Source organism: Emydura macquarii, unplaced genomic scaffold (genome assembly GCF_026122565.2).
Source record: "Emydura macquarii macquarii isolate MOO-44397 ecotype Brisbane River unplaced genomic scaffold, CSIRO-AGI_Emac_v2 contig_2795, whole genome shotgun sequence".
In the NCBI taxonomy this organism is placed as follows: Eukaryota; Metazoa; Chordata; order Testudines; family Chelidae; genus Emydura; species Emydura macquarii.
In genome coordinates, this window is record NW_027132932.1 from 943,810 (window position 1) to 971,494 (window position 27,685).

Genomic DNA, 27,685 nt, shown 5'->3' on the forward strand with positions numbered 1-27,685 from the left:
TGGTTAGGATGATTTAAATAATCCATTAAAAGAGGAATGGTAGGAAAAGCAGCCATCTCTCATTCATCCTCTGCAAGTGCTATTCATTCCCATCCTCTAATGGGGGGCTGCATTTTGAATTGGTTCACTGAAGCTTCAGGGTGCAGAGGAAGAGCTGCTCAAGGGAAATTCCTCTCAGCTCGCAAGGATGTTACTGAAACCAAAGGGAAACCACTGGGCAGCTAAGGTGATTCTCTCTGCTCTCAGTAACCTCAGCTGGAAGGAAAGGTTAAGGAAACTGGGTTTAGTCTCAGTAGGAAAGAGGAGACTTCAAGAAGAGGGTAAAGCCTTTGTCAGAGCCATAAAAGGGATTGTAATAAGTGGTTCACGGTAAAACAAAATGATGCATGCTGTATCCAGGCCTGATCTAACTCCCACTGAAGTTAGGGAGTCCTTTTATTGCCTTCAGTGGGAGCTGGGCTCAGTTCTGCATGTGTATAAATGGTATGCTATGGGAACCCTGCGAAAGATCAAACCAGCTGCTGTAGTTGTGGGAGTCGTTATAATTTCAAATGGTTTGTGGGGGGTCTGCAAGGAAACACTGACCCAATGGTTAGTCTTTCTGCCTACCTACTCAATGTGTCGTTGCTCTGGAGAACATACTGCAGGGACACTTAAAGATTGAAGTTCAGAGTGTTTCCAGGGATTTGTCTCATCTTTGGTGCCACAGGTGATGCACACACATGTAGGTGATGCATGCATATTGAGAGGATACCATGCCCCAGGAGATGCGTTTGCAAGCTAATTATACAATTTAATCACATTTGTTTCCTCAAATCTGTCCCCACTGGCCGTAGACTCTAGACACCAGTGAAACCAGAGCTATTCACAAGATGGGAAATGCAGCTAACTATGATGGTTCCTGGGCTATCTACTGTATTAACATGGTAGCAACTGAACAAGAGACTATGTCATGACTACATGATTCTTCTCTTTTAAATGCCTCCTTCAAAATGTAATTTTACCGGATTCCACTGCTAATCTCTACTTAGGTAAAGGCCAGTTCCACACCCAGTGAGACAATATTTTTTTTTAAAATCACCCCCCTTTTTGCACATCTGCTCCTCTCCTGCTCCGTCTTCCATATTTTTTGTCTCACTCCCATATCATTGCTCTAGCTCCTCACGCGTAGCTTCTTGTATGCTTGAAAAACATGCATACAGCCCTAGGTAAATAACAAATAATTAATAAAAAATTATTTGAGAATCTTATTTACCTGACATCAAGGCAGAAGAGGTAGGAATTGCTGCCAATAGTGTAGTTGCAATTTCACTGATCCTTCACTATTCCAGATGCAATCTGGAAGTGCAAAGTTACGCAAAAATGAATTGAAACATTTCTGAATTGCCAAATGGCTCTAATATTACCGGGCATTTATTTTACCCAGACTAGTTCTGCTATCTCAAATTTATTTTCATGTTTCAAAATAACTGGGTGGGGCCTTTGAGATTTCCATGTTTACAAATATGGCAAGAAATAATGTGTGCTTAACAATTTAATCCTGGGTATTAGCTCATCCCAAAACTTCAGAGATGCTGGTGTACACACCCTGTATTCCATATAGGAGGATAATTAACCACCAAAATTTGTTACGTTTGTGCTTATACATGTCTATCTTTTAAGCAATCACATTTTCCATAACAGATGAACATGTTTATCACTGGTTATTGGGCATTTCAGAATAGTTTGTATCTGTCTTATTTTTCTTCCATGAACAAACAGGTAGTTAGCATACAGGTTTGCCATTCAGTAAACTTCCTGGACACAAATTACATCTGGTTTACATGCAAGTTAATCTGGTCATCCGTATTCTTAAGAGGCTCTGATTTTTCAAGGGGCAGCCTAGAGAGTTTGTGAAATATTCATAATGATGTGCAAAAATATGCAGAATTGGAAGGCAAGAGGTTCAATTATACAGGACCTTAGAGTGGGAGCCAAACCTGAGTTCTGTACCTGACTCTCTCGCTGACTTGCTGTGTGATGTGGGCAAGCCGCTTTGCTTCTCTGGGCCTCAGTTTCTATCTTGTCAGTTCAGGCTCTAACCTCTTTGGGGTAAGGACTAGATCTTGCTGTGTGTTTTGAAGAATGCTTAGAATAATGGGGTGTTGAGGGGCGCTCTGTCTTTTGTAATTCACATTAACAACAAATTCTTATTTTTGCCTTTTGTTACAAAAATGTCCATTTTCACATTGAATTTTTCTAAATTACAGTATAAGTGGATGATTATTGGTTCTTTGTTTCAAGAGAGCATGGCTTTGCCTTTAATGTGGTTTCAGGGCCATACTTTGTTTATGTTTAATGGGAAAATAGCTATTTTGTTGTCCATTTGTTTCCCTGCACTGGGCCTCCTCCCCAGGCCACTTTCCAGATTTCATTTCATTCAGCATTGCAGTGGTGCCAAGTTTCATGATTTTATTATAAATATCATCCTATTTGGTGCTTTTTCTTTGAAGCCCCAGCTTCTGGAGTCCTGTGACAACATGAGAATCTCAGCTTTCATTGTAAAGTGTTCCGTTTTTAGCTTGCAGGCTGGAGGAGAAAAGCTTGGAAGCAGGGCCCTGAAGACTCAGAAAACCACAAGGCAGGTAAAGAAACTCCGCATTAGTTATTTTAAACACTCATGATTTTTTTAGGCCTGACTTGTGTTTTTTTGAAGGCGGGAGTTTGGCAGTACTGATAGTGTGAATGTCCTACAGTTCAGACAAGTCTCAGGCTTGGCTGGGGAGCAAGCCTGGAGGGGTCTGCTTTATGTGACAGCGTGCTTGAGACGGCCAGGGATTCAGAGCACTGAAGAGAAAACAACCCAAGGCCCAGTCTGCAACTGACTCTGTGAGGATGTACCCTCCCGCAAGCCCAGAGCCAAGTGGGGCAGACCCTGTCACTCATGTGGTTGGCTTGACAAGATTTAGGCCAGGGGCGTGCTTTTGGGTGACTCCTTCAAAAGAAGAACCCGCTCAAGGTCAGCATGGAGGAAAAACCCATCATGCCGCAAAAGCGAATAGGCAGCACTTCCTGACTTCTCCTCATGAGGTGGAGCTACAGAGGAAGCCCAGGATTCTCTCTCAAACAGGAAATGAACCACAGCCATATTGCCAACTGCAGGAGATTAAAAATCAAAGTCCGACCTCAAAACATTCTTCTTGGACCTATAACCTGTGGGGTTTTTTTTGTTGTTGTTGTTAAAAAACCAGCCTATAGTCATTTCAGCTCTCAATTCGTGAGCCCCCTCTGTCCATCCTGGGTGCGTGGGTGACCGTCTCACTCACTCTCCTAAATGCATTGGGTAAGGCGATTGAGTGAGTGCACCCTGATGAAGCAGCTCTCACTGCTGTCCTTTCCCAGCAATTAATTCTGTCCCCACCCAGTTCCTACCCCATCAGTTCAGCACCCGCCCTCCACCCCCGGTGTAGCCCCATCACCCCCACCTCTGGTCCTCTTTCTCTGAGGCCTGGACTGCACTAAAGTCCCCTCTCCCTCTTGCAGGCTGGGAGGGGGCAACTTCATGGGCTGTTCACACCCTCCTCAGTCTCTGCCTTGGCTGGATGCTGCGGAAGGGAGGGGGGAGGAGCAGGAGTACCACCCCATCCTCATTGCTGGCAGGAGGGGGGAGGGAGGAGTCACCCTGAGCTGCTGATCTCTTAACTGCCTCTTTCTCCTCCCCTGCAGGGATAATAGTGTCCATTTTCTAGGGAGAAGGGGGGAGAGTTCTTCCTGAGGCAGCTGTGATTGGTTATTCTGCCCTAGGAGGTGGGCAAGTGGGGGGCAGCCAGTGAGCAGGCTCAAATGCAGTAGAGGACTGGAGCATCTCATGTCATCATGAGCGTGGCTCGAGCCCCAACCAAAGTCAGGGTGCTGGTGGAAAATCATGAGTTGGCAGCACGGCGTTGGATTGTGACAAGCTTATATCTGCCCAGGATACTGCTGCCCAAACAAGATAGATTAGAACATTCAGTCCTCTTACCCTAGAGAATTATCTGAAGGCCTCAGAACCCTGGGCTAATATATGAATGAATCCTATGTGCCGCTTTCAATAGAGGAACCTTCCGAACAGCTGGAAATGTACTACATGCAGTAGATTCTAGCAATGATTCTAATAGAATGTTCCCTTTGGTTGACTTGATGCTTTTTGCTTTTATCTGCAAGGCATTAAAGTTCCCTTGGCCTGTGATGCAGATCTGCTTATTAATATTTAAAATCTCCTGTGCTAACTTGTTTCCCAAAATGGGGATCCTAAAATATAGGGGTTCTTCACATTGTCCCAATGCTCAAATATGACACAGACCCAAAGAACAAATTATCTCCCCCTCATCTTCACTGAAGATTGATAGGATCTATATACTGAAGAAAAAAGCTAGTGTTGGTATATTTCCTGATGCTTTAGAGAATAACCCAACCTCTAACTGACTGGGGTTAGGATAAAAGTTCCCTTGTAGACAAATTGTCCATTAAAGGATTTCATGCACCTTCCTGTGAGGCATTGGGCTGCCACAGCAACTGCCATGTCTGATCAGACGAGTGTTTCTACTGCATGTTCTATAAAGACTGTGTGGGTAATGTTTGTTGAGACTATAGTGTGTGGAATGAAGTCCATGTGTGTAACAGAAATCTGGGGCAAAATTGTATTTGCATTAATGAAATTATTCCAAAGTACATTCACTGACATTAATGGGGTTACTCTGGATTTACTCTGGTGTAACTAAGAGCAGAGTTTAGCCGTTGCAGTGTGAATCTGAAAGCAACCTTTTGCCTTGAAGGAGGGACAAAAGGAAAAGGATGCAAACAGGCATATGATCTGGGATCGATTTCTTAAGCAGAAATACCATATTCTGCAGCGTCAATTTTCTGATTCAGCATTTCCAATGAAAATCATTTGCAAATGGAATAATAAGTTTGTGTGGGTGGGGAGAGGCAAATGTGGTTAGTTAACTAATGAAGATCCTTAATGTTATAAAAGGTTATTCATAGACTACATGTGAGTCCACACCTCACCAGATCAAGCATAAATAAATTATTAAAAAGGAAAGGCAGACCTGGTTCTGGTAGATCCTTAACAATGTAAAGCTTTCCCATGTGGTCAAGCAACATCTCTAATTCAGTTCTTTTTCTTGTACTACATGATGGTTGGTCATGTATAAATTAAAGACTAACAAGTAATGTCATTCCCAGGTTGGATTTGGAGTCCCTGTTTTATTAATAGAGTTCAAATTCTGATGTGCAACAAATCCTTGGCAGTTATGGGGAATCACGGAGAGCAGCTGTCTGTGTGTAAGTGCAGCAGAATCACTTGTGTGAATAAATCAATACAAATTCCCAGGATTATTGTGATTACAACCTGTTTATATCGTATTACATAATGGGTTACAGAACCATACAGTTCTGCCTCTCTCCCCATTACATGAGCAGCTGTGCTCTGTCGGAAGTCTTAAATGTCTAACATTCCTAGGAAGAGCAAGAGAACATGACGTCTTGCATATAAAGAGATGCTACATGTGCTGTGGTGTGTGGAGCACTTTGTAAACTGACTTCCTTGTTGTGTTAAAAATCTTTCACTGGGATTGAAAGGACTTGCTTTGCTCTGTGACTTATTCTGAGTTATACATGTAGATGCATGGCATGCTGCAAGATCTGTTTTTCTTCTGCCAACATTCCTGAGTCCTGCTAAAACAATACATGCCAGTCCATAAGTACAACATAAAGATTTATCTGACAATCCTGGTGCCTCTAATATCTCTATTCACAGTGAAGTATTTGTTGGCTCAGCCTTTTTTATGACAAATTTGTGAACTCCACTCAAAACTCAGGCAATGGTTGAACAGAATGTTTATGATCAGACCAGATTAGATGATTGCTGATGTGCATAGTATTTAGAGGGGGCTCAGGTGCTTCACAGACAGGTAAGAAGGTGAGATCTCTGCCTTCCTAGGCTTGCATTCAGAGGCCTAGTCCTACCAATACTTAACTTCCAGGCATAGCACTTGCTACTGTGGGTGCCCCTGTTTGCTACAATGTAATTACTCATGCTAGTAAGTGCTACCCAGCCCTAAGTATGTTGCAGGATGATGCTGTAGATAAGATAGTACTGTAAATGTTGGTGGTAAATATGGGAGAACACAAAAGCTAAAGAAGATATCCTAGCGGATATCTGGGATTCAGTATCTGTCACAGAGGATGCAATTTAAATCATGTTCTTGTATATACGCTGCAGTTCTCCAGCTGTACAAGGAAATAGGAGCCAATAAGAATAAATACTTAGCTCTTCTTTCACCTTGTGGAAGTCAGCCTGCTTTTCAGAAGTTCAGTGTCTCCAGAAATCTACTCTAGGAGAGATCCTTCTCCACTGTGGCCCGAAATCCACTCACCCTATAACTCACAAGCATTCAGCTATGCAGAGTTCAATGCATGCCTCTGTAGCAACTTTAAACAATGATTTCCAAAGTATTCCCTAACTACCAGTGATGGGACACAATAAAGGAAAGAAAACAGGAGTCATCCAAAATTTGGGACTTTTTTTTTCTTTTCAATGGGATATTTGTTGTTACTGGTGTGACCCATCTGTGCCTAGGAAAGCCCATCTGAAAATGCCAAGGTCAGGGCAGGCTGCAAAAGGAAAGCAGATTCTCCCAGAACTGGTGGCGTAACACTGAAGTTAGATTCCCTGGCCAGTCACAAACAGTGCTCCTGATTACCCACATTGGTTATCAAGAAATACACAGCCCCCTTTATTGCATTTCAGTCTCTGGCTCCCACTCAGCAACTAGGTCCTATAAAGAGATGTTATTTAAACTCTCTTCCTTTTACCAAATTGTTCTCCTGATCCCCAAAAGGTCAGTCACATTACCAGATCACTATAAGTTTGGATCTTACCCAGAATACCACACTGCCAGCCAATCCTTTAGTAACTAAAGCGAAAGGTTTATTATGAAGGGAAAGAAACAAACAAGATGAGAGATGTTAAATGGTCAAAGCAATCAGATACATACAAATGACTTCAAACTCCATATGTATCAGAGTCTCAGCAGAATTGTGCAGTTTGCAGGCTTGTACAGTTTCTCTGGAGTACATCCGGTACCTGGATGAGTCTCAGGGCTTTGTTTTACAGCTTCAGCTGTAGAATAGTTAAGCCAGAGGTAGGATTCCAACTAGGAGCAAGCAGGAATGAAGACAAGATAGAGATGGTGCAGCTGCATTTTATAGTTTCTGCCATGAGGCTTTTTCTTCCTTTGACCCAAACACAGCCACACAGCCCATGGCATAGAAAAACCTCCTGTTCCTACATATCCTGGTGACTCAGAAGGTGTAGCTCACTGGATTCATTGTACATGTGAGTTCCCTTGATGGGCCATCAAGCAGGGTTAGTGCTGCTGCCTCCTGTCTGGGGGTGTCACCCAGAAATGTAGCACAAGTTTGAAATGCAAATATCCCATACATATCTAGAACTCAATACAAAACTGATACATACAAATAAACGGGCTTATCAATCTTAGCGAATCATGACTTTTCCATCAATACCTTGCATGGCATATCCTCTATGATATTTATTGCAATTCTGTAATATTGGTATCAGTAATATTATAAATGGTCATTCATATACCCCACAATGTCACAACTAGCACACACACAAGCTGGTGAATCTGTGTTCCAGGCGTGGCCAGCTTTCCTGTGGGGGTTATAGAGTTGCACTCCCCATTAGAGAGAGGCAGAGGGTCTCCGCAAGCAAGAGAGTTGCAAACTATTGCCTCACAGTGATGATGGGTTCCAGGGATTTTGCAGGAAATCAAGGGAATCTGCACTACAAGGTAATATGTCCTGCTAGAAAACACACAGAAAACCACCTTTCAGCTGTAGCCACATGAGCTCTCTAGGATTGTCTGTACTACATTGCCAAGATCTTCAAATATGGATGCCTAAAATGAGCTTCCATGTTGAGGTGTCTGAACAAGTGGGCAGCTTTTCAAAAAGTGCTGAATATCTGAATTGTGAAATTCAGGGGGACTGCTGGGCAGCCATTGATTTAGAAAATCAGCTGCCTCTGGGTTTAATCATGGCCTACGCCTGCCTATATTTTGTCATTCTGTGCTACATCATGTAATATTTCACAAAATGGGGGTCATCAAGCAGCAGAATGGAAAAGAGGGAATCGGTCAGTGAAAAATTACCAACTACAAATCCAGCCTGCAACAAGCAAACAACTGAAATCTACTCTGCGGCTGGCTCTTCTGGGAACCTTTGTTGGCTGCCACAACAGCGAGGGCAGGTTCCGGACTGAGCATGGAGACTGAACTCTCAGCTTTGGTGGTGGGTGCTCTCAGGGTTGAGGCACTGGTGGCGGCAGTGCAAGGAAGCATTGTGTGATTAAACCCACAAGGGGTTATCAGAAGGGATCAAGCTCAGGACCTACAGCCACTTCTTCAGCTCCCATGCTATGGGTTTGTACTGTCTGGTGCTGTAGGTGGAGCACCTGGCTTGAAGTGGTTTCCATTAGATACAGGATTTACAGTTTGGTTCAATGGCTCTCTGCACCCCCACATTACAAATTGTTCTAGCACCCCTCTGTGGTGCTATGGGTCTTGGGTGTGATCCCTGCCAATGACCAGGGTATATGCCTTTATAAAGCTATGGAATATCACAAAATGGCGCCTCAGAGAGGACATGAGCTCCTGTGGACCTTATGTGCTTTGTCCAAGATTGTCTAGTGGGGAGAGTATGTAATACACTAGATTAATGCATGTGATCATGACTCCCTTCAGTAGTGAATTATGCATTTCTTTAAACTTGATAAGAATAGCAATGTGCTTGTGTATGCTGTGTGGGCAGTGTAAGATTTATGAAGTCTTTAGCTATTCATTTCCTTCATTGAAATGCTTGGTATTTGTAAATGATGTGATAGGCGAGGATGCTGATGTCACTTAGCAACCTTAACTGTTTTTTAAAACTAAGCTTATTATTTTTGGAATAAATAGTATAGTTCTCTCCAGGGCTGCCAGTCTTGTCCCTTTCACAGACACTAAATTCACTTACAAATATATATCTTTTACTACTCTCTTGACTCCACTGCACTGCTCCAGTTTTATGCTGGTATAACTCCAGTGGAGTTAAGTCAGTGGTGAATCAGGCCCCCAAAATTTGACTAAAATCTTGTAAAAATAAGCCTTTTTTTTTTTTTTAAATGATCTCCTGGGGGATATTGCTCCGGAGTGATTTTGCTCCTGAGAAGTCGCACAAATAGAAATGACTAGCTGCCTTCAGTATTTATATAGTAATCATCTAATTGGCCAATGGGCAGCTGCTTCAGAGTCACAGGCATAAGGTTTGTGATGAGCCATCTTGAGGGGTGGAGACCACACAAACAGAAAAAGGGGGTTATGCTCGAGTTTGAGTCACATGCCGGGAACATATACAGAGAATGCAATATGATTTATACTGTAACCCTCAATAGATGACACAGAAAGGAACGGTGCATAGTCAGGGCCAGATTAAGTTTGGGGTTGTTACAGGTTTGGGGGTACAAAATTGAGATCTAGAGAATGAATTTAATCAAGAAACTACAGGACACGAAGAAAAGAAATTCTTGAATTGCCTATATACCAATCCTACGAGCCCAGGTAACAAACCAGAGGAACTGGAATAGTTCATTGAGCATACATTCAATCTAGCTGGTATTACTGAAACCTGGTGGGATGTTTCACATGATCAGAATGTTCAGATTAATGGTTATAACCTATTTAGGAAGGATTGAGTGGGCAAAGTGTGTGTGTGGGGGGAGGGGCGGAAACGGGAATGGCACTGTCAAAAATGGTATTATTTGTTTCTAGGTTACTGATAGCTCAGAAAAGTGATCTTGAATGCTCATGGATCAATGTCTGAATAGATAAAGTACAAGATGGGGTATTAGTTGATGTCTGCTCCAGACCACCCAGTCACAATAGGGAACAGCATGACTGCCTCCTTATCATAGAAGATTAGGGTTGGAAGGGACCTCAGGAGGTCATCTAGTCCAGCCCCCTGCTCAAAGCAGGACCAACTCCAACCAAATCATCCCAGCCAAGGCTTAATCAAGCCACAGCTTAAAAATCTCTAAGGAGGGAGATTCCACCACCTCCCTATGTAACTCATTCCAGTGCTTCACCACCCTCCTAGTGAAAATGTTTATCCTAATATCTAACCTAGACCTCCCACACTGCAACTTGAGACCATTGCTCCTTGTTCTGTCATCTACCACCATTAAGAACAGCCTAGCTTCATTCTCCCTGGAACCCCCTTTCAGGTAGTTAAAGGCTGCTATCAAATCCCCCCTCATTCTTCTGTTCTGCAGACTAAACAAGTCTAATTCCATCCACCTCTATTCATAAGTGCTCCAGCCCCCTAATCATTTTTGTTGCCCTCCACTGGATTCTTTCCAATTTGTCCACATCCTTTCTGTAGTTGGAGCCCCAAAGCTGGACACAATACTCCAAATGAGGCCTCACCAGTACCAAATAGAGGGGAATAATCACTTCCCTTGATCTGCTGCAATGCTCCTAATAATGCAGCCCAATATGCTATTAGCCTTCTTGGCAATCAGGGCACACTGCTGACTCATATCCAGCTTCTTATCCACTGTAACCCCCCAACCATATTTAGAGGGGAAGTGAAGGCAGCTGTAAATAATATAAAATGAAGGGGAAGTTGATAGTAATGAATATAAATCAGAAGTTAGGAATTGTAGAAAACTGATAAGAGAAGCAAAGGGGCACAAATTGAAATCTATGGCCAGCGGAGTTAAGAACAATAAAAAGGTATTGTTTAAATATATTAGGAAGTAAAAGAATCAGGAGAATGGTATTGGTTCATTACTAGATAGAAAAGGTAGAATTTATAAACAATAATGCAGAAAAGGCAGAAATAGTTTATAAATATTTCCGTTCTGTATCTGGGGACAAAACAGACAATATAGTCTCATCATATGGTAATGAGAACATTCTTTCCATTCCACTAGTGTCTCTGGAGGATGTTATACAGAAGCTACTAAAGGTAGATACTTTTAAAGCAGCAGGTCCAGATAACTTTCATCCAGGAGTGTTAAAAGAGCTGGCTGAGGAGCTGGACTGTTGATACTGATTTTCAATAAATCTAAGAGCACTCAGGAAGTGCAGGAAGACTGGAAGAAAGCTAATGTTGTGCTAATTTTTAAAAAGGGTAAACAGGAAGACCTGGATAATTATAGTCCTTTTAGTCTGACATCAATTCTGGGCAAGATAATGGAGTGGCTGTTATAGGACTTGATTAATAAAGAATTAAAGGAGGATAATGTAATTAATGGAAATCATCATGGGTTTATGGGAAAAGATAGTATCCAATTAACTTTCTTTTTTGATGAAATTACAAATTTGGTTGATAAGGGAAATAGTGCTGAGATAATATATTGAGATTTCTGTAAGGCATTTGATATGGTACTAATGACATTTTGTTTAAAAAATTAGAACGATATAAAATAAACATGGCCTACATTAAATGGATTAAAAACTAACTAACTGATAGGTCTTAAAATGTCATTGTAAATGGGGAATTGTCATCAAGCGGGTGTGTTACCATTGGGGTCCCTCAAGGATCGGTTCTTGGCCCATTGCTATTTAACATTTTTATCAGTAATCTAGAAGAAAATATAAAATCATCACTGGTAAAGTTTGCAGATAACACAAAGACTGAGGGAGTGATAAATAATAAAGAGGACAGGTTGTTGATTCAGAGCGATCTGGATCATTTAGTTAACTGGGTGCAAGCAAACAATATGTATTTTAATAGGGTTTAAGGTAAATGTATACATCTAGGAACAAAAAAAAAAAAAAGACTGTACTTACAGGATGGGGGATTCCATTGTGGGAAGCAGTGACTCTGAAAAAGATTTGAGGGTCATGGTGTATAATCAGATAAATATGAGCTCCCATTTTGATGCTGTAGCCAAAAGAGCCAGTGTGATCCTGGGATGCATAAACAGGAGAATCTAGAGCAGGCGTAGAGAAGTTATTTTACCTCTGTATTTGGCACTGGTTCAACCACTGCCAGAATCCTGCATCCAGTTCTGGTGCCCACAATTCAAGAAGGATGCTGATAAATTAGAAAGGGTTCAGAGAAGAGCAACAAGAATTATTACAGGATTAGAAAATGTGTCTTTTAGTGATAAACTCAGAGAGCTCCATCTATTTAACTCTAACAAATAAAAGGTTGAGGTGACTAATTACAGTCTGCAAGTACTTACATGGGGAACAAATATTTAATAATGGTCTCTTCAGTGTAGCAGAGAAAGGTATAATGCAATCTAATAGCTGGAAGTTGGAGACAGACCAATTCAGACAGTAAGGTGTAAATTTTTGATAGTGAGAGTAATTAACCATTGGAACAATTTACCAAAGGTCGTGGTGGATTCTACATCACTGACAATGTTTAAATCATGATTGGATATCTCTCTAAAAGCTACAAAGATGTTGCTATGCTTTGCTAAAGCTATGCTCTAGGAATTATTTTTGGCAAGTTCTATGGCCTGTGCTATACAGGAGGTCAGACTAGATGATCTTAATGGAATCCTTCTGGTCTTGGAATCTATGAACATGGCATATGTCTGGAGTGGAGTCTACAGTAAATGGAAAAGTACTTTGCAATATACAGCTGACTATTTTAGAAAGTACTTTATGCCCCTTAAAGAAAAAAAAAATTCTTTGCAAATATTTGTAGGTACAAAGGCTTTCCTTTACCAACATGTCCATATTTTTTTATATGTTCATCAAGGAAAAGATCAAACTGGCTCAACAATTCAAAGTTTCCCAGCTAAATGCCATTATTAAGGGAAATGACAGCTTCATTTTCTCCTCTAAATAGAAGATCAGGCTCAGCAAGAAACTTTACTACTGCAACAACCAGTCTAAGCATGCCTCTCCAATACATCAGCTCATTTTCAAATTATTTTTTCAGTTCACAGTCTACTGGGCCTTTGGCTTTTGTCTGGGAAGTCCACATAAGCACTGTGTTTTGATGAGAAACACAGCTTTCATGCTCTACAGTGGGAACTGTAGCATGAGTTCAGTCATTAAACCCAGAATCACTAAATGAAGTTGCATGAGAGATCTCTCCAAGTAATCAGCAGACAGAACAGACCAGTGACCCTGTTGATGGTGAATAAGGAGGCACAGGTTTTCCATCTTTCAGACAGCGGGTGAACAGAGGGTTTTGATAAGCACCACTTCCTATTTTTGTGAATTTTTTCAGATGCTTAACAACTTCAGATTTTACTTTGACACGATAGAAGTTATTTTGTAATCCAGTAAGATCGCAGCGTCTCCGTTGCTGGGCCCCAGAGTGCAGCATCAGTGCTATGCTGTCAGGTTCCTGACTAGGGCAGTCAGGACCAAGGGTCAAACCTGAGGCTGAGAGTAGCAGAGGAGTTCATAGTCAAGTTCTAGGCCAGGGTTGATGATAAGGATTGGAGTTCAAGTCAGGTTTCAGGGTGCAGGTCAGGAGGTGAGGTCTAAATCAAGCTGAGGTTGAAGCTCGAAGTTCAGGAACAGGGAGCAGGAATTGTTGTGGCAGCTACAGGGGATCCATGCTGTTGCCTGGACGCTTTCTGGAATGTCCCTTGGATTTATAGAGGGTGGGGAGCCAATCAGGAGCCATGAGGCTGCTGCCTATAAGACCCTTTGTGGTGGAACCTTTCATGGTCTGTGACATCAGCAGGTTGTAGGTAGTGGAGCATGAACCGGTTCTAGCTGCTGCTTCTGGGTGGCAGAATGGTGATATCTCCTCTGCAGGCCCAGGTTCAAGACCTGCTGGGCCTTTCACATATTGATCAGTTTGCATATCCACTACATTATTACCTCCCTGTGTGGCGATGTCACTCTCTTCTGAAATCGACTCACTGGAGAGTGTAAAGTCAGGACTTGTCTGTTACTTACATTGTAACCCATCACTGTCAGTTGTTTCCTCCTCTTGACTTTTCTCTGATGTATTTTCCAAAGTGCTAGTACCTCCACGTACATTTGTTGGTATTTTATTAAAATAGCTTGTCAGCTTTGGTGCTTTGTTTAACATATCTTTGGTGCAAAGGCACCGTGATGATTGTGCTTTCCGCTTTTTAACCCCCCTCATACTTTTTAGGTGCTCTGTCCAGACATTTTTACAGGTTCTTCTAAATTGTGTCACATTCGCACCGTGCTCTTGCCAGGCCTGGCATGTGACTTGATTGCAGGTCCAATGGGCCATATGATCAGGGAGTCGCTGCCCCAGCTGAACACAGTTTAGTAAAACAGCCATGTTGTTCCATTTCATACAGTAAATATTAAATTTTGGCAGGGGCCCCTCAAAATCTAGGGCCCCAGGCTGCAGCCCCTAAAGCCACTGAGTTAATCTGGCTCTGTCAGTAGCCTAGTGGTCAGAGCAGTGACTGGGCATTGTGTGTGATTTCCCCCACCCCATCACCATCACCACCTCCCGTTAAAGTACAATGATAAAATCCCGTGGGAGCAGAGTCAAGACAATGCTAAGTGCTTGGGAAAACACCACTCTAAAAGTGCTGGATTCTATTCCTGGCTCGCTTCTGAACTGCAGTGTGACTTAGTTTTCCCATTTGGTAAGGGGATGCCAGGAATGGGGAAAGGGGAGCGTGATAGGGGGGAATTTACATTTTGGTTTTTCTCAGTCCCTAGGTAGCTGTAGCTTGAACGTAAATTAGAGTAGCTCCAAGACTGTTCCTACTTATGCTAGGAGTGGGGCAAATTCCCAGGCAGACCAAGAATATGGGGAATGCAAAGGTGTCTTAACTTCACCTTAGTCCACACTCTCCCTGTTTCTGTACCTAGCACAGAACTATGCAGAGATAGAGAAAGGGGCCCTGGAATTCCATGGACTGGATACACACGAGTACTTGCTACAAATAGGCTCAAACATGTATGTAAAAACCACTGGCTGTTCATGGACAAGGGCCCAATTCAATTGATATATTGTTTGCAACAAGAGGCTTAAATGATGGCCAATGTTATTTTAATATGTCAGTGGGATACACACACAAGTTGTCAAAGATCCCATGCATAATCTCAGGAACCTCTTGGATGATGTGGAGATTGCTTAGAATGGTAGAGGTCACAGTGTATCACATGCTGCAAGTGACATAATTGGCTTCAGATGGTCATGCAATAACCCTTGGCTTTCTAAAGAAGCCTTTGATATATTAGCAAAAAGGGAAGAGGCGTGCGAGCAGGGAAATGTCCAAAATCATAAACGGCTGAAAGGCATTTTCTGGGCCATGGCAAAACTTGACATGAGATCTACATCACGATGAAGCAGAGGATGGCCTCAAGCACGACAATCAATATCCTGCCTACAGAGCTATCATCTGCCTGGTTGGCAGCCATAAACAGCCTTCTCACATTCCATTGTGAAGCTGGATGGCTCTCCCTGCTCATCAACACACGAGATCTTGGCTAGACGGTAGACGCGTTATGAAAGCCTGCTGAACCACACACCTGCTGACGACTGCCCAAAGCTACGAGACCTGGCAATCCACACAGCTGCAAGCCCAGGGACAAACGCTGCGCCTCCATCACATCCGGAAATTACTGAATGGACATGCTGCTGGATTGGTGGTATGGCACCCAAGCTGCTCAGAGGTGTCTTGGGACCAGTGAGCAATGGTCTGCATCAACTGTGTTAAAGGTGTGGGTATTAGGCAGCGTACCTGCCGAATGGAAAGATGGCATCATAGTGTTCCTGTCCAAGGGTAAAGGGTGTGAAGTGTAGCAACTACAGGCTGTTGTCCACAGCAATCAGGTTTTGTTGCCGGGAGGTTGACAATGAATGCTGTCTTTACCAGGCGACTTCTGGCTGAGCTGCACTGAGAATTTAATTGCCTGTTTCACATGGCATATGTCAACATGAGGTTAACAGGCAGAGCCGTCCCTAGCCTAGGATGAATGGGGGTGACAGCCCTGAGCCCCGTGCTTTGGGGGTGCCCCGTTCTTGTCCCCTAGGAGGCAGCAGCCCAAGTCCTGCCTGGTCCCGGCTCCCTGCTGGGAGGTGGGCAGCAGCCTCCTGCACCCTGGCTGGGAGCCCAATGGCAGCCTCCCACGCCCTGTGAGCCAGGCTCGAAGCCAGGTGGCAGCCTCCTGCACCCTGGTTAGGAGACGGGTTGCAGCCGCCTGCCCCTGGGCTCCCAGCCTGGTGGCAGCCTCCTCTGCCCCGGGCCCCACCCCCCACTAGGGACAGCGCTTTTGACTGGTCAGCACTTTGGTTTTCACTGAAAGGAGTTGGCATCCCAGATTGTTGTGCTACATCTGGTGTCCAATCTTCACACCAGCATCAGTGCAAGAGTGTGCATTGGTTCTCGTGTTGTGCTGTGTTTCTCCACGACCTCAGGTGTGCAGCAGGGATGTGTTGCCACCCTGGAACTATTCTGTCAAGCTATCTAATGGATATTAGGATTTGCTGCTCTACACATCAGAATCAAGGTTAGTCAAGAAGGAAGGGTTCATTGACCAAGACTATGCCCATGACATTGACTTGCTTGTGGAGAAGCTAGAGAATTTCAGCTTTGCCCTTCAAGGTTTCCAAGATGCTGCCCGCACTGAGATTGAACTGGCAATGGCAGAAGACAAAGGTCCTGTCTCATGGCAGAAGACAAAGGTCCAGAACCTCAGAGCTGGGCCACCAGAACTCCCCAATGCAGGTGTGGTCAAGCACCTTGGAGAGTGTTGACAAGTTCATCTCTGTAGGCTGCAAGCAGAGCTCAAATGGTTGCAGCAACTGGATGTCCTTTGTTTAGGACTTGCTGCCTCCTGCATTAAATCCATGTCTTGCTTATGGATGCAAAAACGTCTTTGCGCTGGGGCAAAGTTCAGGCTCTATTATACCTGTGTAATGCCTGTACTGCTATACAGGTCAGAAACCTGGAACCTTCTCACAGGCAGACTTGCAGATGCTGGAGACATTCCATATGTGCTGTCAGCACAAACTCCTGAACATAAAGTTTCTTGACTTTGTGTGAAATGCTGCAATCTCACAGAGATCTGGACTTCCTCCAGTCACTCATTACATTCAAAAGTGGTGTTGCGTGCTCCTAGGCCATGTCACAAGGATGGACAAAACCACTCCAGCACGCACCCTTTGACATGCCAAGGACTGCACCCCCTAACCCTACCTAGCACTATCCATGTGACTGCCCCAGAGATCTGCAGATTTGCAGGATTGAGCCAGATCTGAGAACTTCATGCTATGATGCCTGGTGCGACTCCATCAACCATAGTCACTGTGGCCGGCGGAGTGGTCCCCAGCAAACTATGCATGTTTGATGATGATGATGAGGAATGGTTCTAAGGGCAGTAAGTGGATTATGCAATTCTGTTAAACCTTGATATAAAGAGTTTTGGAATGGGAACAGTATCAAAGTTTGTACTTATAGATGCTTGCAGTTATTAACAAATCCTTCAGCAATTTGTCCTGTGGGCATTCCCACAGAACATCAAGTAATCTCCCCAGTTCAGTAACAAGCCAGGCTCCACACGTGACAAACGTTCCAGTCAAAACTCAATCTTTGCCGCTCTAGAGTGCTGAGTGTGTTGTTAAACTGCCCCCTTCACTGTCTGGCTTTCAGGCCTCAGCTCTACTTACACATCATATGAGTATGATACAGAGAGGAGGTAATTTCCCTTCATCATTCCTAGCTATTTTTGTATGTGAAGGTCTACACACACCCACTGAAAATCCAACACCTATTAAAAATCTGGTGGATTCCAAGTGTAAAGTTGTATGGAAATATTCTACCTGCATTGTCACTCCTGGATCATTTCACGTGTCCCTTGCCTGCAGCCCCACTGTGACTGCGAGCAGAATTAGGCCATTTGATCTAGTCTGTGTAGTGCATAATTCTCCCACTCATACATGCCAATAGCAAAAAAACAAAAACAGTGTCACTTTCGCCTCACCAAAGTGGGTATAAAATATTATATCTGGTGGAAGTGATTAGAGAATTCTGAGAGCTGGTAGCATTTGACACTCACTGTTCATAGGTGTAAATGATGGCAGATATGCAAGTGGAGAATAGGGCCATAAAAGGATATGAATTAGGGAAATCTCTAAAAGAAGAGCAACATTAATAAGGACTCTTTCCTCCATATCTTGCTGTATTTTGTAACTCTGGAATGGATTAATATTCTACTCCTTTCCCCCCATTTACAATTTTTGTCACAAGAATGAGATATTGAAATGTTAGTACAGAATTTATCGTGAGATGATAGCATGCTTTATGCTTCTGGTCTTTACAATATTTCCTTTCTAGATGCATGCCTACATCTTATATCAAAGTGTGTCTGTGCATTTATTCAACACCCATAAATTCAGAGAGAGCCAAAGATTGTATCACATCACTATCTATTCAGCATGATGGCTTCTACTGTGTTTGAATGCATTGAAGACATACGAGTAGGGGACAGCAGGTTACGAGATCAGTAGACAATTTTGTTTATGGCAGACTAAAATGTACAGTAAACTATTTGCAGGATCTCATACATTTTAATATCCCAAAACAAATGATCCTCCTGTCCTGTAGGAAGGATCGGTGAGAAAATGTAGCTTGGCATCAGAGTAAGCCTAAGGGAATAATATCTGTAAATTAGCATAACAGAGATAAGGTGCCAGAATGGTTTCCATCCAAATCTCATAACTTGCTGATAACTTGCTGAAATTTTTATCTTTTGGGCTGAAATTTTCCATGTTTGTCTTCTGCCTGAAGTAGAATAATAATAATAATTAAATAATAAAAAGGAACAGAAATGTTTAGCTGTTTGAGTATGAGTTTTGTGTATCTGTGTGTGTGTGGGCAGGGGGGAAGAAGAAACACCTCTCCTATTATTAACTTTTAAAATTCTTTTTATGAATGACTGTGGAGCTGAAGCAGCTGGGACTTAAAAGTTGAAATCTGGCATAGCAATAGCCCTCACCAAGAGGTGTCTTTGCGTGTAAGCAGATTTCTAAATATTTGTATATTAGACAATAAATATAAAGAAAACCACATACTGGTATATAGGAATATCTAGCATTGTTAAGTCTTTAGGCTCAATAAAGTTGTTATGAAATGAACTGCAAATGGCTTCAGACTGCAGCTCTCAGCTGAGAAATTTGGCTTTGACTTATAAGCCTCTGGAAAAACTGTGTAGAGATCATGTGCAGTAGATTTTTTTTTGTTTTCGTGCTAAGCCTGTGAAGTCCACAGCTAAGGAAGGATTGGATGCATGTCTCTGGATAACTGAGATACATAGCAAAAAGCATAATGAAATATGTTGCTGTAAATTATTGGAATCATCTGGGATGGGGAAAAGGTTCCTGTGGATCTGTAAGGAGTGAAGAGTTTGCAAGAGCCTTCCTGAAGGCTGTGTAAGATCCATTGTATTAATTTAAATGGAATAAAGGGTCCAAAGAGTCAAAGGAGTTAACACAACCCTGTAACTGTCCAACATTAAACAGTTTTAAACAAGGTTTGGGGTTTGGTATTCAGAGACTTCAGCCTGCTGAGTACTATGCCAAACACCTTATAAATCATTTAAAACCTTTTATTAGAGGTGCAGAAAAGAAAGAAAAGCAGTTAAAGCATTTAAAATGTGAAGTATTAAGTAAGGCTTTCTTTTTAACAACATTCATTGTTCCTGTTCCCTTTAGCTGAAGGGAATTGTTAGAAAAATCCCTCCTCCCCCTTGTTTGACAGTCTCTTAAATGGTAATAATGGAGCTTTTTTGGGGAAAAGAGAAGAATTGAGCTGAGATGGGCTGGAGTTGTTGTCGTCGTTCAAGTCCAGTTGCATTTCCTGGAAGGCAACACAGAAAAGGGGAAAGAAATGAACAGCTAAGTTAGAAAATTCAGCTTCTGTCTCTGGTATTGACTGTGCGCAGTGTTGTTGTAGCTAGGTTGGTCCCAGGATATTAGAGAGACAAGGTGGGTGAGGTAATATCTTTGATTGGACCAATTTCTGTTGGTGAAAGAGACAAGCTTTCGAGCTTATACCGAGCTCTTCTTCAGTCAAAGATATTACCTCACCCACCTCTCTGGCACTGACTCTGACTTGCAACCTCACTGCTTAAAAAACATAGGTATGGCACACAATACTATCAGACACTCTGAGACCTGGCAAACTTGTACCAGCATGAGGCTGTATAGGGCGTTGCTTTTAGCTGCCTTTCTGGTCACAGCCTTACAGCAGTGTTTCAAAATATGCAGTTGTGGCCAGCTAAGCCAGGCCAAATTAGACAGAAGGCAAAAGGAGAGGAATAGGAAAGGGAAGAAATAAAGCAGGGAAGGAAAAGGACACATGGGGGGTGGGAGGGACAGCAATGTGGGTGATGATTAAGTTTTACATCCCAGCTGCCAATGTCATCTGGGTCCCTCATTCTGGCCTGGTCAGGACATCTGTCAGGATTAGAATGAAGTCAGGTCCAAGATATCCCAGGCAATGGTGGAGTTGGCATCCATGATGGTGAAACGCACTCTTTCCTCTTCTCTTGTCTTTCAGTCAACAAGCATTGTGGTTGCCTCCTCCTCATTTCTGCCCAAAAGTCTTTTTCTTCTAAAGGAGTCCAGAAGGGAATGATGGGTGGAATAGTCAAGGCCTATCCTCCATTAACTTATCTAGTTCTTTTTTTAACTCTGTTATAGTCTTGGCTTGCACAACGTCCTTCAGCAAGGAGTTCCACAGGTTGACTATGTGTTGTGTGAAGAAATACTTCCTTTTGTTTGTTTTAAACCTGTTGCCTATTAATTTAATGACCCCTAGTTTTTGTGTTATGAGAAGGAGTAAATAACATTTCCTTATTTACTTTCTCTATACCAGTCATGATTTTATAGACCTCTATCATGTCCCCCTTTTATCATCTCGTTTCCAAGCTGAAAAGTCCCAGTCTTATTAATTTCTCCTCATATTGAAGTTTTTCCATACCCCTAATCATTTTAATTGCCCTTTTCTGTATCTTTTCCAATTCTGATATATCTTTTTTGAGATGGGGAGACCAGATCTACATGCAGTATTCAAGATGTGGGTGTATCATGGATTTATAAAGAGGCAATATGATATATTTTGTCTTATCTATCCCTTTCCTAATGATTCCTAACATTCTGTTAACTTTTTTGACTGCAGCTGCACATTGAGTGGATGTTTTCAGAGAACTGTCCACCATGTCTCCAACATCCTTCTTGATGAATTAGGGAACTAATTTAGACTCCATCATTTTATATGTAGAATTGGAATTATGTTTTCCAATGTGAATTACTTCACATTTTGTTTCCCAGTCACCCAGTTTTGTGAGATCCTTTTGTAACTCTTCGCAGTCTGCTTTGGACTTAACTATCTTGAGTAGTTTTGTATCATCTGCAAATTTTGCCACCTCCCTGTTTTCATCTTTTTCCAGATCATTTATGAATATGTTGAACAGCACTGATCTCACTGGAGTAAAGTGACTGTAGTTAAGAAATCCCTTTGCTAAGCCTGGGGTTCCTTGCTTTCCCGTCACGTTGCCCAAGAAGCCAGAGTGACCACAGTTAGGTGGAACTTGTTGGGGGAGTGTATAAGAGCTCGGGAGAATTCAGGGCCTGGGGTGGCTGGACTGTGGAGTCCCATACCTTAAGGAAGGACTCAGACAGGACATCCGAGCTTGGGAGAGCATTCTAGAGACCCAGAGCTAGGACTAGACTCAGCCCAGGGCCGCTCATCTTAGGAGCACATGGGACGTAGAGGTTGGATATAATCGCAACAGACTGACCGTCCATGGGGGACCAGGGCTTGGTTGGGACAGCAACCTCATATTCTCTTGTATCAACAGATGAAATGTTTGACTGTCACACAGTCTGACTGGAAAATTAATCTACCTAAACTTTGCTGAGCTGGCTGTTAAGGTTTTGCATGAGTTGGCTGAAAGTGGAGGATGTATTGCTCTTCGGCATCTAAAGTGAATGTCTTATGGAGCACTGGGGTGTCTTAGCGATAATATTGCAGGTGATGTAAAGGCCCTTTTTAAGCCATTTGGCACCTCCAAGTTGTGTATGTTGCCAATCTCTATAACCATGTGATCTAAGGACTGAGTGAAAACTCAGGGTGAAATCCTGGCCACACAGTGTCAATGGCGAGATAAACTTCCCACTCACTATTCCCTCAGACTTTGTGCTCCTGGACAAACCCCCCTGAGATAGCTTCTTGTCTGAGATTCCCAACAAGTTGTCATCACTCGAATTTGTCATCAGGGAGCAGTCGTATTAATTCCAGACTGCTTGAGGGCTTGCCAACTATCATAGCCTGTGTGGAGACACATCGGAGCTTATTTTCTGTCAATATAAAGAAACATAAAACTGGTCTGAATGGCTGTTCACTACAGAGACTTTCAAACTATCTAGTGAATAACACATGACCAGAAGAAATGCAGTACTAACTGCGCTCAAGAAATGCCTATAGATTTCCTTCTCGAAGTACCTATGCTGCCAACTAACAACCTGAACATACCCCACGTAAGTCAATAATAATATTTCAGTGGTATTTGGATTAGAACCTGAAAGAGGTTGAGCAATCTCTATTTGTTTAAAATATTTTGTACTGTATCATAGGGTTTCATGTTGCTGCTCATCGCTGTAGTATCTGAGCATCTTCCACAGTAATTGTTGATAGTCAAGATCCTAGCTAACTTCATGGCATCTCTGGCTCTTCTCCCTTTCTGGGCTACAGACAACTCTGCTTGGGGCTTGGTTGTGGTTTTAAAAATAGGGTGGGGGCTGGGTAGAAGAGGGAAAGCGGTTGCTGTGAGCTTTATCCTTGTTATGGTGGAAAAACTTTATCAAATGTGGAAGTTTTGCAGCGTCTCCTAAAAGATAGTCAGACTCTGGATTCATCTAATCTACTCTGGAAGGTCATTCCATAGCCAGCTCTCCTAAATGAAGAATGCTTTGTCCTCAGCTCTCCCCTTCTTCATTCAGGGCGTGGTCTGTGGTCTTTGCGTCATCCCAGATGAGTGCAACTGTCTTAGTGGTTCATTACGTTTCCTAGATTCAGAGGCCAGAGGGACCACTGTGATCATCTGCTCTGACCTCCTATAGAACACAAGCCATGGAACGTCCCTGAATTAACTCCTATGTGAACTGAAGCCTATCTTTTAGAGAAACATCCAGTTTTGATTTTAAAATTTCTTTGTAATAATCGTGTCATTATTTTGCTGAGCTTTTCAGTACATGGTTTTAGGATAATCTGCCTTTTTTATATGAGACCGATTTTATTAATAGCAGTAAGGAGGTACATTAATGGGGCGGGTGGATGCATTTGGCCTTATAATGTCAAACGCTGGAGCAGTGTGCCTATAACCTAGAACCACATGTATTAACAACGGCTCATTTTTACTTGGGTATTTGCTTTCATTTTAAAAATATAACCCTTTTAAAAAAAAACAAAAAACAGTTTTGTGGTGCGTTAAACTTCTACTGCAAAAAGCAGTTCCTAGTAGAAAGATAAAACAATGGGGAAAAGGTTACAAACGCCTTTTTGTCCAATATTTTATGTCTGTGTAATTTGCTGTGGGTCAGGCCGTGCTGAGGGGATTGAATGTAAAGTTCTACAGCTTGCGCTGAAGGACCACCTCTGTTAGCTTTGCTGCAGTAGTAGACTCATGATCTGGCCACTAGAGGGGGACAAACATTCACACTATGTAAATACCAGTTGTATCGTATGGGCTAATTTCCACTCTCTCGCTTCTAAGGTTCTTTGAAGTTTTTGCAGCTTCCCCCAGTGTCCCCAGAAGCCCAGCTACCCATTCAGAAGCAGCTTATGGGCTAGGAGCCAATTCAACTTGTGTTCTTTTATAAAAATTGAATCTAGAATATTGACCATCCACTTCAGCCCCTGCATCAGCATCTGAGTTTAAAGTGGCTGATTAGCCTATAAACTGCTCCTCACAGTCCAGCCCTTTCGCAGAGGAGGGTTAGTTCAGAACTCTCTCTCTCTTTCCTTCAGGCTCCTCCTCCTTCACCCAACTGCTTCTCTTTCCTGAATTCCCATTGGCTGTCTTACCTTTGTCCTCCGCCCGCAATAATATGTCCTTCCCCATCCATTTAGCCAAATGGTGGGTTGGGATTTTTGTATGGCTTCAGTGATGTGGGTTCCTCTGTGAACCATTGGCAGTGGGTGCACAGCTGCATCACTTTCAGAAAAGTCCAACCAATTAGAATGTGGTTTTGGTTAATCTGTATTCACTGCTATCCTCCCATTGCTACTAATCGTGATATACTGTCATGGCTTAGTATTGAAGATCGATAAGGCTCTCTTGATGTGTATAAAATCAACTAAAAAGTTAATGCCATTTAAACAGCGACACTGTATAGGTTTAGTAGACGTGTTTTCTAGGCTACGCTGTATGGAAATGAGCTAGAGTTAATGTCATGAGCCATATTCTGCTCTCATTGATGCTGCCATAAACGCAGAATTACTCCACTGAGTTGAATGGGTTTCAAGTTTACACTAATGTCAATGAAAGCAGAATTTGGCCAATAATGGGTTTAAATGTTGTACAGGATTGTAACCAATATAATGAAATCATCAGAAGATAGGCAAACTATCTCTATAGGGAAATATGAATGTGATTTTTCTTTAGTGGTGGCTGCATATGATTCCCACACACTGGCCTCTGTTTTCCATTGTGATGGGCCAGATAATCTCTCCACCAGTCAAGAAGGATTTAAAGAACTTCTCTAGTCCCAGTCTGCCCCACACACTGCAGCAGTGGGCCTGGGGGCGGGCCCTTAAAAGGGAGACACTTGGCTCAGTTGTGACAGCACTCTGAAACCAGCAGAAGTAGAGCCCAAAGCACTGAGATACTTGCTGAAGAACAGCTAGGGAGCACCACCAGCCTGAGCCCTCTGAGAGAAGTAGATGGGGGAGTGGGTTGTTCCTTTGGTTGAAACCCCCAGGATTAACTCTGGGTCTTTACCTGTGCAGGAGGGTGCAAGCAGAGACTTTCTGCAGATCTTTCAAGACTGATCCCTCTCTTTGGCATGAGGAAGAAGGCCAGACACCTTCAAGAAAGGGAGGAAAGAGGATCCAGGGAACTACAGACCGGTCAGCCTCACCTCAATCCCTGGAAAAATCATGGAGCAAGTCCTCAAGGAATCCATTTTAAGGCACTTGGAAGAGAGGAAGGTGATCAGGAACAGTCAACATGGATTCACCAAGGGCAAATCATGCCTGACCAACCTGATTGCCTTCTATGAAGAGGTGGAAAGCGGTGGACATGATATACCTTGACTTTAGCAAAGCTTTTGATTCAGTCTCCCACAGTATTCTTATCAGCAAATTAAAGAAGTATGGGTTGGGTGAATGGTCTATAAAATGGATAGAGAACTGGCTAGATCATTGGGCTCAACAGGTAGTGATCAATGGCTCCATGTCTAGGTGGCAGCTGGTCAGAAGTGGAGTGCCCCAGGGGTTAGTCTTGGGGCCAGTTTTGTTCAACGTCTTCATTAATGATGTGGAGGATGGGGTAGATTGCACCCTCAGCAAGTTTGCAGATTACATTAAACTGGGGGAAGTGATAGATACACTGGAGAGTAGGGATAGGATACAGAGTGACCTAGACAAATTGGAGGATTGGACCAAAAGAAGTCTGATGAGGTTCAACAAGGACAAGTGCAGAGTCCTGCACTTAGGAAGGAAGAATCCCATGCACAGCTACAGACTGGGGACCGACAAGCTAGGCAGCAGCTCTGCAGAAAAGGACCTGGGGGTTACAGTGGATAAGAAGCTGGATATGAGCCAGCAGTGTGCACTGAAGGTTGCCAAGAAGGCTAATAGCATATTGGGCTGCATTAGTAGGAGCATTGCCAGCAGATCGCGGGAAGTGATTATTCCCCTCTATTCGGCATTGATGAGGCCACATCTGGAGTATTGTGTCCAGTTTTGGGCCCCCCACTACAAAAAGGATGTGGAAAAGTTGGAGATAGTCCAGCGGAGGGCAAGAAAATGATTGGGGGCTGGAGCACAGGACTTATGAGGAGAGACTGAGGGAACTAAGCTTGTTTCACCTGCAAAAGAGAAGAGTGAGGGAGGATTTGATAGCTGCCTTTAACTACCTGAAAGGGGTTCCAGGGAGGATGGAGTTAGGCTGTTCTCAGTGGCAGTAGATGACAGAACTAGGAGCAATAGTCTCAAGTTGCAGTGGGGGAGGTCTAGATTGGATATTAAGAAAAGGTTTTTCACTAGGAGGGTGGTGAAGCACTGGAATGGGTTACCTAGGGAGGTTGTGGAATCTCCATTTTTTAGAGGTTTTTAAGCTGTGGCTTGGCAAAGCCCTGGCTGAGATGATTTAACTGAGGTTGGTCCTGCTTTGAGCAGGGGGTTGGACTAGATGACCTCCTGAGGTCCCTTCCAACTCTATGATTCTAAGAACTGAGGAACTATTTTCCTCTTTGTTTGGATTGACTTACAACCTACCCCACCCAGAAAGGAGCAGATTTGGTAGGAATCTGGCTGTACCCCATGTGCTAGGCCAACAGCCCTACCGTCCCTTCAGCACAAGTGCATCTGTCGAAGTTTATGTCTGGAGATTGCACCCTTGGCATGGAGGCAGGTGGTTTGCTTACCTCATACATTGTTGCCTAAGTGACGGTGGTCCTGCGATCTGGTCCCAGGGTATGGGTTATAACCCTCTGGCTGCTGCCTCCCAGGGGATTGTAAACAGGTCAAACAAAAATTCAAATGGCCTCTCAAGAGGCTCCCTGGCTTTATGCAAAGGAACAGACCACAGCAGGTTTTGTTTTAAGGGCCCACCCCCCCAGGCTTGACAAGTCCCACAGGTGCGGCAGGCTGGGGTTGATTGTGGCCACAGGAGTTCTTTAACCCCACCATCTGTCAAGAAGGGGTTAATCTTCCCCACCACATGTTTCTGTAATTCTATAATCCTGGGCACTGTGAAGGATGTGGACGATGCCTGTCTTTATGAATATCACATGTTCATCTGTTTATTTGTGTTGGTTGTTACGTGATTACAAATGGGTTAATTTCAACAGGCATGGACAGCACATGGCCAGGAAAGCAGACAAACATTTGCTAGCCTTCCATTCACTGATACTTAGGAGGACAGTGCAGTTATCAATCCCTTGAAGTTTATCTGTGACCATGCAAAACTCAACACCCATGGGTTGGTACAGGGAGGGGTAATCCAGGAGGGAAACTGAAACAATGAGTTTTGGAGTGGATAAACACTGAGCCTGTAGAGAACAAGGGGGACAGACACTGAAACTGCAGGGTTGGGGTAGACTGTCCCCCCAGACATGGGGTTGGGGTACCTGGGATAAGCGAGGCCTATTTAAGCATTAGGTAAAAAAGATGCAGGTAGACTGTGCTGAAAACCCTTCTCCCGTTCTGCTTTGCTCCTGCGGTTGAGATTAAACCATACTTGGTTTTGCAAATGCTGTTCCGGGTCACTGTGTTCGCACACTGGTTGCGGCTCCTGAAGGGGAGTCTTGCAGGGTAGCCACGTCCAGTCGGGCCTGCTGAGGAATCACAGTTGATACCCAGGCATGCTGCACCTTGGGGACCACATTTAAAGAGAGGGAGAATTGTGAGATTCTGCCCCAGAGAGATAAAGTCTCAGGGCCTGTCCATTGGAGGGATTGC